At 40.7% G+C, this 15,591-nt stretch overlaps 1 long non-coding RNA gene across 1 annotated transcript in view; it reads left to right on the top strand.

Moving 5' to 3' along the window:
* The first annotated feature begins 23 nt into the window (after positions 1–23).
* LOC135313283 (uncharacterized) overlaps positions 24–15,591 on the top strand; it is a 37,222-nt gene continuing 21,654 nt past the window's right edge. Inside the window, exons 1-2 of the long non-coding RNA XR_010372902.1 lie at positions 24–192; positions 1,496–1,567. This is a non-coding gene — a long non-coding RNA (uncharacterized LOC135313283). The remainder of the gene's footprint in view (positions 193–1,495; positions 1,568–15,591) is intronic.

The raw sequence follows: 15,591 nt of genomic DNA, 5'->3' as shown, positions 1-15,591 counted from the left end.
CGGGAAGGAAGGCGGTGGTTCCTCTCCACAGCCGCCGGCGCGTGCTGCTGTGAGGGGCTGCGGGGAGCCGCATGGGTTAAAGCCGGCATGTACCGTCCAGCTCCCCCGCGCAGCTACGGTCCCACCGGCTCCCGGGCCGCTCAGCCTGCGGCCACGGGGATATCTCGGTGCTGTGCTGTGCTGTGCGGTGCGGTGTGGTGTGGTGAGGCGAGGGCCAGGCTTGTCCCGCCGCCGGGCTGCGTGCGCAGTACGTCTTCTCCTGGGACTTGTGTTTATTGCATTGTTATCCCTCCTGTTTGCCTCTAAGTGTACTTGTAACCAGCAGCGCTTCCTTAGAGAAGCCTTGGACGCGTAACAGCGGTTTAACGAAGCAACAGTTTTTGTCGACATACACGGGTGCACTGTGAGAGTGTTCCCACCCTTACTTGAGCTGGCTTATCCCTCGTTTGGACCCAGTTTAGCTCCAGTTTCCAGTGCTCAAATTTTGTTAGTATACCTTCCATTTTCATACCAGAATATGTCTCTAGCATGAGAAAAAAGACTTCTACAATTTCTGAGGACATAATAGTCTCTTGAGAATGAGGTGACAAGAAAGTTCACCAAATTGAATAAAACCACCATCAGGAGTAAGCAGACCAGAGATCAAACTGCACTTCAGACAAATAAAATCCTTTAGGCCAGCTCACTGGTCACGTCAGTCAGGTGTGCTGGCAAAGCCTGCTTCTTGTTTCCCTGTTTCTCAATACAAACACCTTGATGCTCTGTGGTTGACTAATACCTCTAATTCAGCATCAGGAAAGTATGGAAAATGAGCCTAATGAATCCCTGTAATATTTGATGTGTAACAGGTGCAGAACCCAAGCTGGTGTTCAGGTTGCCAACAGATACTGTTAACTTAAGGCTAACACAAAAGACCCACAAACCCTATAGGGACAGCTGTAAGATGTTACAGCTGTCAAAAAACATGAAACCAAGTTCAGAGTTAACTTGACAATTGAGTCCACTGTTTATAAAACATTTCAAATATTTGGTTAAACTTCTCAGATTGCTTTAACTTTGCTCCTCCATGCTCCAGTTTTCTATTTGCTCCTCACAGATGTTAAGTCTAGCTCTCGAAATAGCTGTGCGCAAAAAAGATTGCAGTTGCTGAGTCATTACATTGCAGTATAAATTGTGTTGATCAAGCGCTTTTTTCTGAGAACTTTACAAAGGTCAGAGACTGTTGCCACCAATATCTTAATTATCTAAATTACCTTTGTAAATTGTACTGTATTGGAACGATATCTAAATTAACTCCACACACCCCCACACCCCCCTCCCGAAAGGACTTTGTAGTTAAAATCCATTAAAAAATTAACCTTGAGGAAGGTGCTGGATTACTTAGCTTGTATGCCTGTGGAGCTTAATGCTTTGCCTTTTGTGATCTGTACCAGGAATATTTTCATTTCCTTAAGTTCACTTGTACAAACTCTCTTTGTAATTTTTTTTTTTCTAGCACTGTTCACAGTATCTTCTAAAGCCAGAAGAGGAGAGGAATCCACTCAGGAGCCAAACCAGAACTCTGAAAGTAAGGGGAAAGAACTGAAACCAAGATGCCAGAGACACATGTATGGAAAAGGGTAAAGTGAGAACTTATTTGGCGAGAGGATCATGTGGAGAACAGAAGGAGAAAGGAAGTTTGGAGGTGTCAGAAGCTGCAAAGGTGCTCAGATATGTCGGTGTATGAGAAAGAGCATAAAGGAGGAGAAATGGAGAAAGGCAGGTGGTATGGCAGGCTTATGGGCCATACGATGGTGTAGGAAAAACAAGGATGACGAGAGGAGCAGTTGCCATGAATAGCAGAGAAGCAAATGTGAAAGAACTAGAATGGTCATCTGAAAAGCTGGAGACATACGGATGGCTTGCAGGCACATGAAAATATGGGGAATGCAGAAAGCACGGGCAGCTGCAGATTGGCAGGACCAGGGGCTCTGGTGAGCTAGGAGATCAAAGGTCTGAGCAGGTTTTCAGTGCTTTGTCCTTTGTTTACATAGCATTGTGATGGGAGGGGAGGCAGTGCCTGCTTCGTAGGATCAGGAAGCAGTCTTCCCAACAGTCTGGGAGGACACTGCCTAGCAGCCCGGTCACAGTGATCACTAAGTAGATGAGGCAATTTCTCCAAAAAAGACACAGAAAGGTCTGAAAATCTACAGCCCCGAGAAAAACTAAAATTGGTAGTTGGAGCTGTACAGCTGGAGGGAGGGTAAGGTGCTTCTAGCACAGGAGCTTGGAAATAGTATTCTTATTTGCATCCGGATGACCACGTACGCATACTCCTAATTTAATGAACTTATTTCGAGTCATAGAACTAGCAATGAAAAAAGTAAGTGAGTAAGAGTTACGATGGTTGGTTGAGTCACCGAGTGGGCTTATGACCTCAGAGCTAAGACTGGCCTGAGCTACGGGGATGATCCTAATTACAACCTTACTATTAGATATGCAATTATCAATATATACTTATGAGCTAAATTTTGGAACACTGACTGTTCTGTTTTCAGTGAAATCTAACTCCTATATATAAATACATTACTAAGTTGTGACAAAATGAAAAATAAGTTAATTCTTCAGGGAATAAAATAAATCTTAAAATATTTTTTTCTGAAAAAGTAAGAAAAAAACCCAGTTGTGTTTCACCAAAAACAAAGATTATTGGCAAATCTGAACAATAATTACTCTTACAATGAAACAGCACAAATAACAGCAGAAGGTTAACCATGGTGGCATGTCCTTAAAGACTCAAAAATCTTAAAGACAGTAAGGCAGAAAGGAAACTTTTTGCTAAGAATCCTGGATTAAAGATATCTTGTCAGCCTGTAGACATTTCATACCTTATGCACAAGACGAATGTCTTCTAGAAGAACATTTTCTAGGTAAGGGGGCCATCCTGTAAGGCCATCCTAAGGGCTGGGGAGACTGTAGATTCAACACTTGCCCATTCCTTATGCCACCGACATGAACAAGTCTAACATGCTGGACTTCCTGCTGAGGTACAGAGGTATCCACATTGCGTGTACAGTGAATTCAGTCTCCCTGAGAGGCAGGGTCCCCATATACCTGCAGTAAGTTCAGGGTGTCTGCCATTGACCGTCATGAGGCTTGGCTATGTGGTTGCACAACTACTAAATCTAGTGCAAGACAGGCAACAGGAGCCTGGGGGAGATGGTGAGCAGGCCTGCCTTTTCAGTCACAGAAAAAGGCTGTTAGATCAGTTTCACCGTAACATGAAACTGCACCGTGAGTCAGGAGCTTCTGAGCGCTAATCATGGCTCTGATATCAGCTCCATCGGTGGCAGCAAACAGCTTATTTAACTGTGGGGTCGGTATCTGTTAAGTATAAAGAGTAGTAGCTACGTACTTGAGAGCTCTGTAAGGTTCAATTAGATAATGTTTACCAACTATTAATTATTTTAATTTTCAAAGTGTTGATTAAGAATGCCTGAATGTTGAGTCATTATGTTCTAGTTGTACACTGTCACATGTCCCAGAGGTTTATTCAACCAATAAACAACAGGGCACAGGTTTATTTACCCAAAAATCAAGACAGTGGCCCCAGTGTCTTACTGAAACCTGTTATCACAACGCAATTATTTATTTTTGAGGAGAGGAGCTTTGATTTGAAAGAGCTGCTTTGTCTCCTGCGGATACAATCTGTCATGATTCAGTTTTGCATATATAATACATATATTTGCCATGTCAAGGAGCAACATCTGACAGAATGTGACTTTATTACTAATTCTGTATTAGTTTTCCTCTGGTGTAACAGAAAGATGTTGCAGAGATTGCATTTGGTATTCAGAAGACCTGTGTAGTAATCACCCTGATCTGTAGCTTCAGCCAAGTAACTGACTATTAACAACTGTGATTAAAGGCTGCATCCAACAATAGTGGGAGATCTAGGTAGCTCCTCAGCATTCACGTGGCAATAATCTGCCTGGGTATTAGGTTGAGGCACTAAAAAGTTTAAGGAGTCTCAGGCCTCTGTTGGTATTAAAAGACATACAGCGTGGACTGCGGGCTCAGAAAATTGATGTCTTAAATGACAGGCATATCCACACAAAATAAACTGATAGACCATATCTGCCACTGGAAATTTCCAGGAATAAGAAGCATCTCTGTGGTTCAGAATGGCTCAGATCTGAAATACTGTGTTTAGACTCAGGCTTCTTTGCCAGATACATCTGCTTTCTTTACTAAGTACTCTGTCTCAGTAAGGGGTTCGGCTGTTCCACTGTGATGAGCATATTTTTATTTCATCCTTTCACTCAAAAGGATAGCTGGCAAATCTTTGAACAATATCTCTCTCTCAAAGCTCCGTTACATGAATAAACAAAATTGTTTGTTACCAAATACACTATTCTCGCTGATGGCTATCTCATTGCACACACTAAAGAATGTGAATATACTAGCCATAGCGAAAAAGTGGTGGTTACATTGATATTTGGGAAATTGGAGGCTTAGCTGTATGTTAGACTCTCCTTGATTTTTCTTCACTTATGCTTTGTGAAATTTAGGATTACATCAGTAAAGTGCCACAGAGGTCAGGAAGGTTTAAGGTACCTAGACATTCACGCTAGCTACCTGGAGGCAATGTATATGGAAGCCAACAGTTTATGTTTCGCCGCTAAGAAGCGTGCGTAACTTTTCAAAGCCCTGACAGTCTAAAAAGTGAACTTTTGGGGGCTCCATACCTCTTCTTTCTCTTGCACTTCACAAAATGTTCACAGTAAATGTCCCAAATTTTAAAGTCAACATAAACTGCATTATGTTTAGGATGCGTAAGGCTAGACATTTAAATATGGAGAATCAGGCTAAATTATGCCACAACCCCTGGAATTTGTGCAATCCTTTATCTGTTTTGCTTGTGCAAATGCCTATTTTGCATGCATACTTTTGCAATACAAATGCAACTTGAGTGTGTTCATATGAAAATGTGGCATTATGTAGGAATTTATATGCAATGATACATACTATTTTCAGGAAAAAAAGCTTGTAATGGTGAGCGTCTCTTTCAAGTACAGACTGCTCTTAAAACAAGAAAAACTATGTCTATATGAAGAACTTCCTTTGATAAATGATACATTTGATAAAATTCAGATACCTGCTGAGGAAATAGCCTGTTTATAGAAATAGAGTTATACATCAGCACAGCTATCTGACAGAAAGTAATAAAAGTAGATTGCCTGCAAGGTCATCTGTGACTCAGAAATTAGACAGAATTTGGACTGTGGAAGTCAGCTGAGAGGCTGTGGAAGAGAACACTGCATACTTCATTGAATCTGCCCCAAAAGATGTGTCAAATATCACACCTTTCTTTAGAAAGAGAAGATTCAGTAGCTGAAGAAAATATTAAGCATTGTACTTCACTGCGTATTATGCACAACTGACTTAACAGGTTTTTTTACTATGTGATACTTCTAAAATGTTAGTGAAATGTTCAGTAGTTGCACATGCATCCAAATAATCTAATTTGTAAAAATATGACAGCATACTTTGTTTGGAGAAGTAACAGGCTTAGCTTAAGTTAGACTGCTGTTTCTTTTATCAGTTTTTAATGAGACACTAGGCAGAACCGACACTGAAATCCTTGTAGCCATTGGCTGACGCTTACAATGTCTGCTGCTTAATGAAGGAGTAAATTGCATCATAAATCTCCTATTTTTCATCATATGAGGAGAGAAAATCACCTTTCAAACTTACAGGTTTCTGCTGGCTCCTTCTTCATATATTATCCACGTATATTGTAAAGGATACCATAAAAGAATGTAATTTGTCCAAGACCAAATATCAGCATTGTTCATGCTATCAGATCTTCTGGATGTATACTTTATGGATGACATTTGATGAAACAACTGAGGCCCAAATGCATATTGTCATCAAAGACAAGTCAAAAAATATGTGGGGAACCCAGAAAAAAAAGTAGGAAGTCAAGTTTCACAGAACAAAAATTTTCCCCCTTAGAGATACGTCCATGGATAGATTGGTGTGTACCTTAAAAGAGGTGCTTCACCTTATTAGAGCCTGGGGATTTGCCAGTATTAAAAGATGTATACATCCTGTGAGGAATCTAGCAGCTCTGCGTACCTTTTCTAGTTGTTACCTTATATTTACAGTACTTTTTGCACTAACCCAGCATTTTGGTTTGTATGAAATCCTTTGCCCTGAGCTAACAAAACAAAATGTTTCAGTATATGTCTGATAATGTGGCACAAAAGAAGTCTCATTGTTTTCAGTGTGATACTCTAAGTTGACAAATATAAGAACCCTCTAAAACTCAATTTTTAGTTTTAGAAAGCAGGCATTCTTTATTGTAGCATCGGGCGCACAAGGGATCGCTCCACCTGGTGTGCGTGCCAAGTTGCTCTACTACAGGGGTTATATGCAATCAAAATATAGGTATTAAATCAGATTTATAGGAAATTATTATCATATGCATACTATTCTTGGAACTCATTAATATATGCAAATGTCCTTAACACATGCACATTCATGTTCATTGGTGATCTTCCAGGGTCCTCTGGTGGTCATTGAGAGTTTTCCTCACCGTGTCCATTGGTTGAACTCAGTCTCTGGGCATGCTCAGTTCATTTTTGGCTTGGTTACACAATTCTTACTGATACTGAACTAGCTTATTCTAGCACATCTCCCTTATTTATTCTGCTCGAGGATACAGTGTCTCCAGATTCCCTTCTGTCTAACCATGTATAGCAAGTTCTATGACTGTCTTATTAGTAAAGATTTCCAAGTATTTAAAAACTTAGCTATGTTGTTCCAAGTAGAGGGGGCCATATGTTCATTTGAAGCCGGTATCAGGTATCAAGTGGGACTACTGTAATGCTCGATTGGTCATCATTGCCTGGGACTTTTCAACTCTACTGACATGTGCAGGCTCCTCCTAAGTGAAGTAATCCACTGGGTCTTGCATCCTGGTTTGTGTCTTGTTTTGCTTTGTGTTTGCTACAGCATGTAAGATCTATGCAGCATTTTTAAACTCTGAGGTCTCGATGCTTTTCTTCTCTTAGTTTTTTTGGGGCGGTTGTTGTTTAGGATTTTTTTATAGCATGCATAGAGTCTAAATTTTCTCTTACTTCCATAGTGCTGTCATTACCAATGGTCAGGCTTCATACATTTCACGGACTGTATTACTTCCTTTGTTCTAATTATTTTGCCAAATGTAGCTGTACGCTTCTACGGGAGAACTTATCTTGGGCCGCATATCTCCGGGACACAGGGCTCTACCCACCCTGGGGACAGTGATGCACAGACATCAATATGATGGATACAAAATGTCCGTCTATTTAGCTGCGTCACACACTTATATAGCTCTTGCGCTTCCTGTTCCTGCCACTCCTATGGGGAGGAGTCTATCTTTCCGTCACAGCCCGTGATCTTCCGGTCGCCGATCCCTGTCTATTCCCCTACATCTCCCCCTCCCCATGCTACTAAAATTCTACAAAGCTACTTGCGTAAGCGGATACATATTGCGGTCAGGTCTATATTCATGTAACTCTCGCAGGCGCTCTTTGATTTGTCTTATAACACAGCATAACAATGGTAGCCCACAAGTAACCATGATTACTACACACAACAGCCAAAGATTAAGCATTGGTTTTCCCAGGGTCTGAAATTTTATCCCAGGCCATAACCATGATTTTTCTTTCTCCACTTGAGCCATCAAAGATCCAAGATGGGTTCATCAGTTGTAAATCAATCACAAACTTCTCTTAGCTTTTTTTTTTTTTGGTCTCTGTTTAAAAATATGCTGCTTGGTCCATAAAGCAAGCTTCAGATGTCGACAGTTTCACCATTAGCTCCCTTCTGACTCTTGACTCTTTCCTGGCAGCTAGCTGCTTACAGCTGTGAAGCAAGCCATTGTTTTAATTTATTCATGTTTCATTTTTAAAAGAGTGTTGGTGCTGGTAAGTCCTGATTTAGTATTTCCTTGGTTATGCTCACAATACTCTGGACTATTCAGTAAATACTCTGTGTCAAAAATGTCTTGACAGAGGTCCCTTTCATCCTCAGTCGTCATTCTGACTGCATCTAACCTACATTGCGTGGTGGAGATACCCAGCTTAGTTCCAGCCTGAGCAGGTATGTCTGCATCCTGCCTCAAATAATAAGCAATGCACTCTTCATTCAAAGGGACACGGCTGGGCTGCTGCTGCTGCTTCTGACACTGGAGTTTGGTTGCCACCAGTTTAAGTATCTCTGCACTGTGCTTTGTTGTGGGGTAGATAGGTCCTTCATTGCTCAAAGAGTCTATTTGATCAGGTCAAATGGGCTTTCAGAGCCCACCCACGGTGCCAAAACATTACATCCCTGAAACCTCTGCCTCCTGCCAAATACAAGTGAAACCATCCCTTTTATTCTAATGCTTATGATGAGCAAGAGGAGGGCAGACACATGGACGTGACCGCATGCTCCTTGTTCCTTTGCAACACTAAGCAAAGGTGTCTGACTTCCAGTTGAAGTAATCCCAAAACACTACAGAGATCATACACGTTGTGTGTACTGAATAAGTTCACCCAGCAATGGAGTACTGTGGAACGAGGAACATGGTAGCTCTGGACAATAACAAGGGACAGAAAATAAAGAGTATTTTATGCAAATATGCAAGCACGTTTAATGAAAAAGAAGTCAGATGCAGACCCACTAGAATAGATCCTCTGAAATCAGGGACTGCATAGGAAGTGCATTATGTTGGTCTTGTACAGACATCCTCGAAGATTTCACACTTAAGTGAGCAGATCACAAGGAGTAATTTAGCCCTAAGACACAGTGAAGTCACACTGGTAATCAGAATGTGCAATTAGGTTCTATCTTCTGCCAGAAATGTCAATGCAGTTTAGTGATTTTTTTTTTTTTGGAAGAGTTTGCACAGCTGCTGTTTCATTTACCTATTAGATTGTGGGGGTGTTTTTGCTTTTTGAATTCAGCTCCAATATTTGAATCCCCAGAAGAATTCTTAGCAACAAAGTAATATATCTAATTCTGATTATTTTGATTTGGAATCTGTGATAATCTTCCAAAACAAGCCAGCCTTTCCATATTTTGACACTTCGTACAGTCTTGCGTGCACTAATTCAAAAGCATAACAACAGAAGGAATTGTGATCATTTTTTGTTTTAATAGCTGAATTCTTTAGTAAAAATTTGGATCACTAAGAAAATTTTCTGTACCTCAAGCTTACTTAAGATCCATGAAAAAAAAGAATTGTGGGGTATAGAAAAACCACGCAGGGTCAGATGGGTACTCTGAAATGTGAAACTGTGTAAACACATTTTTATTTGGATTCCATTTTAAATTTCAGCACAGATGGAGCCTGTGATAATTCAATAATAGTGGTATTTTGTCTTCATCTCAAACCAGGATCTGACATGTTCTTCACTTACAGTAGCTGCTGAGGGGAGCTTAGGTTAATGTGTAAAATAATTGATTCTGTGAACAGTTGGGCACAGTCTCAATCAGTTCCAGTTTCGGTATCAGGTTTCTTTTAATCAGAGGGAAGTACAGTCTTTTTCTTATGCTCTCTATGCACCGAAATTGGTAGGAAAGAAAATGCTTTGAACAGTGCAGCATTGAAGAAAATGTTCTACGTTATAAATAACATATGATTAGACAAATATGCTAAGCTTGTAGAGCTTATTTATGCTGAACCATGTGTCACGGTGTACTATGGACGTTTCTGCCCTGATTTCAATGATTTCATTCTTCTGGGAGAGGACCTATTTAAAGTAAAATTTCATTTCATGCAAAGCGTAAATATATCTAGAAAAGTAATTATTTTTCTTTATTGAAGGCAAAATTCTCTACTACCTATTATCTACAATATGAAAAAATGGAAACTCATTACTGGTGGCCCAAAACATTTTTAAAAAATGAGGTAGATCCAGCCCCATCTTTCTAAAAATTACATGGTGTATATTGACAGCTTGATATAGAACTGATCCAAATAAAAAGAAGATGGATACTTTTTTCCCTGTAGTTGTTACATGTGTTTGAGTAGCTTCATTTTCCTAGAATGATTTAAAGGCAATGAAAGAATCACAGGTTTATAGTGTCATAAACTACTGTAGGAAAATCTGGATAACAGAGAGGAAAATTTATTTTTATTTAAGTGGCTATAAATTGTTTTTGGTTTGTTAATGCTTATTTAGCTTAATGCAAATCAGACACCTACCAAATACGTGGAACATTCTTTCTGATAAAAAGAATTGCCATTTCAGTTTTTTAACAAAGGTTTGGCTTAGGTCGGTCCCCCGGGGAGAGCTCGAAGGTACTTGCTACCCTCAGCGTCCCCTTAGGCCAGTCACCTCCCAGTCGGGCTGCTCACCAGTCACAACTTCAGTTCTGACGTAAGGATTTTTGTCTCACATGGTTTCTTGCACTGCTTACTATCCCTGTAAGAGTAACAGCTTCCTAGGTCATGCTTGCTTCCTGAGTTTGCTGCTAGTATTTCTCTGCTGTGAATCTGTATTTCAGCTAGTGCTGGAGAAGTATCTTCCTCTCAGAGTAGGTCAAGGCATATTGGAAGGGATTGCCAAAAAACCTCTGCCTCTGAGGGCAATGTGTGATTGCACAGAGCACTCAAATTCTTGTTTCCTATCAGTATTAGACAGCTCACTTTCAAAACTGAGCCATGACTGATGAACATCCTCTTGTCCTGCACCACACCGTGGTAAGGGGATGGTTAAGGCAGCTGACATATCTGTGTTCAAGCAGTGCTGCCAAACCAGATGCCCCTGCCTGAATGTGCCCTGTTGGGTACTTGAGAATCCTGCTTTCTACCAATACTCCACAAATACCAATGCTTTTGAAGGTGAAATGCCTTTAATGCTTGGTCATTTAAAGTTTGTCTCATAGAATCCTTGCAAAAGATTAACGGTGGCCCACAACTTGCTTGTGAAATAGACATCACTGTGGACTGTCTAAATGATTCCCCAAAGGGCACAAAAAGATTTTACAGCATCTGGGACTCTCAGAGAATTATGCTTGACATTATCTGGTAAAGCAATTTGATTTTGTTTATATTGTAATTTATCTGTATTTTAAAAGTGGATCAGGAGGACAAAAAATTACACCCTGCGCTTTCAAAGTGCTGTATGAGAATCAGCCCATCTAAAAGCCAATAGGGTGCATGTTCTAAAATGACTTAGGTGCTTTTGTAAACATCTTAACATTTTTCCTGATGAAGCTTCATCTCACAAACACTCAAAAATACCTGCAAAACCACATCATTCACTTTTTGTGACTCTGTGTTGAACTTGCTGTGATACCTACAGAGGAGTTCCAGTTTGCTTTCTGTGTTCGTTCCTTGTTTTACTGGCCCTGATTTTCTTGTAGTACGTCCGTGTTCCATCTATTTGTTAACTCTTCTCTCTCGGCTCATACTTACATTGGGGGTGTTCAAGAACTGGACTACTCTTTCCATTTTGTGCTTTTACAGCATGTATTAGGACATAGCTTGCTTCACAGTGGGCATTTCCAGCACTGACAAAATAATAATGCACCAGCTTTGCACGGCAGGGAAAAAGTGAGTATTGCATGAACATAGGTGCACCTGGCAACAAGTAGGGAACCCCAGCCACACAGGGACTGTTTGCCACTGCAGTGCTAAGAAGAGCTTCAGAATGGGGTGGAGATTATCAAAGTCTTGTTCATAATTTTGCCTTGGTATGCAGGCTTGTGTCCCGAGAGTAAGATTGCAGGGAACATGCCATGAAAATATGTTCCATTTCAGTGGAATAGTGAAGCATTGGAAATAGTATAAATAGGAATGTTTAAATAAAAGGAGTTGGGATTCATCTGGGAAGAACTAAATGGAACTGATTTTTGCTTAATTTGGATAGTTAAAATAGGAAAAAGCTAACCATTATAGTGTCAGTGACACACTTGCTAGCACAATAGAATAATCAGGATTCCAGTTTGATGAGATATTGTAGAACGTGAGAATATTTTGAAGTGCTAATGAAAAAGAAAGAAGTGTTATGAGCAGTAGAAAATAGTAATTGGTAGGAATAGTGACAGTTTCGTATGAAAAAGCATTTTAAGAATGTTGATTAGCTTAAGTGGGACAGGAAAGATTTATGGCAAGAAGGGATTCAAAAGAAGAGCAGCCTTACTCCTGTCCTTGCAAAGCATTGATTAGTATTAATTAAAACTGAGACAGGACAAAGCTTAGGGGGTGCATGATAGCACAGCTCCTTTTATGTGCAACATAATTCCTTTCATGTCCATGCAGCCAACAAAATATCCCCTGAAGGGCATTGACCAACACAGGTGAGTGGTAGGTGAGTGTAATATTGCAGAACATGTGGAAGAATTACTAATTGCAGAGCACTTTGCATTGTACCTAAAAGGTTGCATGGGTAAAGTGTTCATATCCCAGCTGTTGGTTGACATCGTCCTCTCTGCATGCTAGGTGACGTGGGGTAGGAGCTCGCTGCCCACAGGAAATGTACGTTCAATTCTCATTTTGTGTAACCACTATCATAATATTTAAGCCCTCTATACCTTATTTTTCACATGAAACTGAGAATTATGCGATATGATGCTTCTGGCATGGCTTTGTGCATCGTATTTATCTAGATAATGAGATGGTCCTACTGGCAGGAGCTTTCAGTAACTAACACAACTGGATCCTAGTCTGAGCTGACCGAGTGTAATCCAGGTCTCAAACTGCCTGTTACAACCTGCCCTCTGCTTTGAGTGGCTCCTGGAGTAAATTAATGTGTTTCTTAAGTGAGCTCATAGTCCCGCTTCTGGATCTGGAGCAATAGCGATAACCTGCTCTCTCAACAAGCCCCAAACAAGTATACCAATAGCCATGAAACCACCTTTATGCTTTGGGGAAGATAGTAAGAATCCAGCCATCCCGGCTTTAGATGCAAAACAGGGAAACAGCAAGTGATAATCTGAGCTTCTATCTGGGTGTGTTTAGTAAGATCTGTCTTGTTCACACCAATCACTGGCAAAATTCATACCATCTTCAGAAAGCAGAATTAGATCCACTTTTTCCTTTAATGTCCACAGGCTTCTCCATTAACATGAGAAATTTGTAATTCTGCAGATTCTGGGACTGCATCTTAACTATGAATTTTGTGCCCCTAATTGCTTTCGGCTAAGTAGGAATTCCATTTAATCTCAAAATCCTCTACTACCAATTCAGCAAACACCATGCAATAAAAACTTTTCCTTTTATTTGTTTTTTATTTTACCTTATTTATAATACTGAAAATATGTTTTAGAAATACATTTAACATAACATGAAGATTTTTTAAATTCATAACCATCTAATGCCATTGCCCAAATACCTTATCTTGCTTCTCATTAACATAATTAATCTCTTAAAACTGAAATAAATTACCAGATTCATCCTAATCATTATTCTCTTTGTCAGCTGAAGTTAGACCACATTTAATGGTAATGCTATGTAAAATCTGACATGCTGGGAATATATAACATATTTCTGAAGGGCATGATGATAATCAGATTTGTCTAGACATGTAAAACACATTTTTGATGCTGTGAATTCCTCCAATTAATTTCATGAGTTTTTGAGACTCAGGATAATTTAACTCAGATGTAGTGTGGGAATTAGGAATTATAATAGTCACAAAGATTTTAGCAGAAAAACCACTGCCATCTTAAGAACAATAAGGCCACACCACCACATTTTGTAAATAATATTAGTGTATTATTTCCAGTATTTAATGTATTCACTAAGATTTTTACTTAATGCAGGTACTTGTCTGTCTGAGGAGGAATAAATGTAGACATTAGCCAATACAGTGTATCAACTTGTTACTTAATGACATACTTTCTTCTGATGATATCCATGCAGCTGTGAGCTTTTTCAGTTCGTTACGCTTCTTTCATTCCGATGCAGCACATGCTGGCTGCAGTGGGAACCGGCGCTTACACGCAGTCCCTCTCCAGTGTGGCAGAGGAGTAGTGGAGCAGGTCGGTATATCCATGATTTTCCATAGCAGGTCTGTTCAGTAGGAAAATAACATTGTCCAAAGCAGCACTGGTAAGCTGATCACATGCTTTAAAGCTGCAAAATGAGAAGTACTACAATGCCAGTTTTTAAGCTGGTCAGTGGTGTGGCCAGTCCTGCAGTCAGGCGTCTGCATGTTGCTGCCACTTCAAAGCCATGGAAAACCCACTGTTTTTCATATCTGTCACTTCAGTTCCCCTTGCTTTCCCCCAAAGCCTGGTGTACAAGCAGCTGGCAGAATCACCCCTCTGCTGATGAATGTGTTCATCTGAAGCACTGATGACATTTCATTTGTCAAGCTGAGCCTTTTCCCATTGTAGTTTGAGTTTGAAGTAAGGATTCTCTATACCTCATTTCCGCAAGTGGAAAGAGAGGGTTGTCTTTCTCTCTTTCTTCCCCCCCTGCAGACTGTCCATAGACAATATAACAAAACGTGAGCTGGCACGGGATACCCAGTTGTGCTGAGCATGGCTGTGGGGGACTGCGGGCAGTCTGTCTCCACTGTCTGCCTGTCTGTCTCCGTTGGTCGGCTTGCCTGTCTCCACTGTCAGCCCCCGCAGGAGCAGTGGCTGACTGAGAAAGATGGGGTGTTTGATGGAAAGGGCAGCCCCTGTCCCAGCAACACCCTAGCTGGGCTGGTCTGCAGCCCCACACAGCTACCCTGCTCCTGGCTGGGGTGGTGGGATGAGCCCTGGCGGACCCCCCACTGCCCTCAGCTCCCATTCCTAACAGGGCAGCCAGCTCTTGCTGCTCTCAGAAAGAGCCACCTGGAGAATAAAGGCTTGGAAATCATGCTGACATTTAAAAAACAAATATCCATCACTGAAAGATATACTCATGTCTTTTTTTCTACCAGGAAAAAGTTATAACACCCTGTTTATTCAGCTAGACTCTATTAATGTAACTGCTCTTTGCTGCTAATAATAATTACAGGGAAAGATTACATAAAGAAAACAAAATTTGTCTTCCTTTTAAAGGTGTGGCTTGAAAAGTTTTGGTGTGTGAAATCCAGTTCTAGCTAGGAGCTGTCTGACTTCCATGAGTGAAATAAGACCGTTGTGGAAGCATGGTTAAAAACTGGGAGCAAAAAGTGTGACCGGGAAGATATAGGGGAGACAACACAGGAATTAACTGGGGAAAGCTCCAGATGGTTTAATCTGCTGGGGGTGACCATAGGAATGGTTTTCCAGGAGGCTCATCTGCCTAGCGGTGGCATTACCAGGAGACCTCTGCAGGGGTCTAAATGCCAGCCTGTCAGGCCGGAGTGCATGAGCAGGGAAGACAAGACAGGAGGTGAAGAGGTTCCTGCTGTTTTTCCACAGTTAAAAAGTAAACTGTACAGAAGGTCGATTAATTTCTTGTAGAAAGGTAAAATATCTCCATAGGATAAAGGAGGAGAGAATCTTTTAGGCAAGACTGGAATGATTGTTTCTCAAAGAACAGATGAAAATCCTAAAGAATGATGGAAAACATAATCTGAGGCTTTGACAGTCTGGGCTTGAACACTTAGAGTGCATTGTGGGATGAATGAGTCCCTGAGACTCTGTGGACAG

The sequence above is a fragment of the Phalacrocorax carbo genome, chromosome 4 (assembly GCF_963921805.1).
Source record: "Phalacrocorax carbo chromosome 4, bPhaCar2.1, whole genome shotgun sequence".
NCBI lineage: Eukaryota > Metazoa > Chordata > Aves > Suliformes > Phalacrocoracidae > Phalacrocorax > Phalacrocorax carbo.
This window is presented reverse-complemented; position numbering and strand designations above follow the sequence as displayed.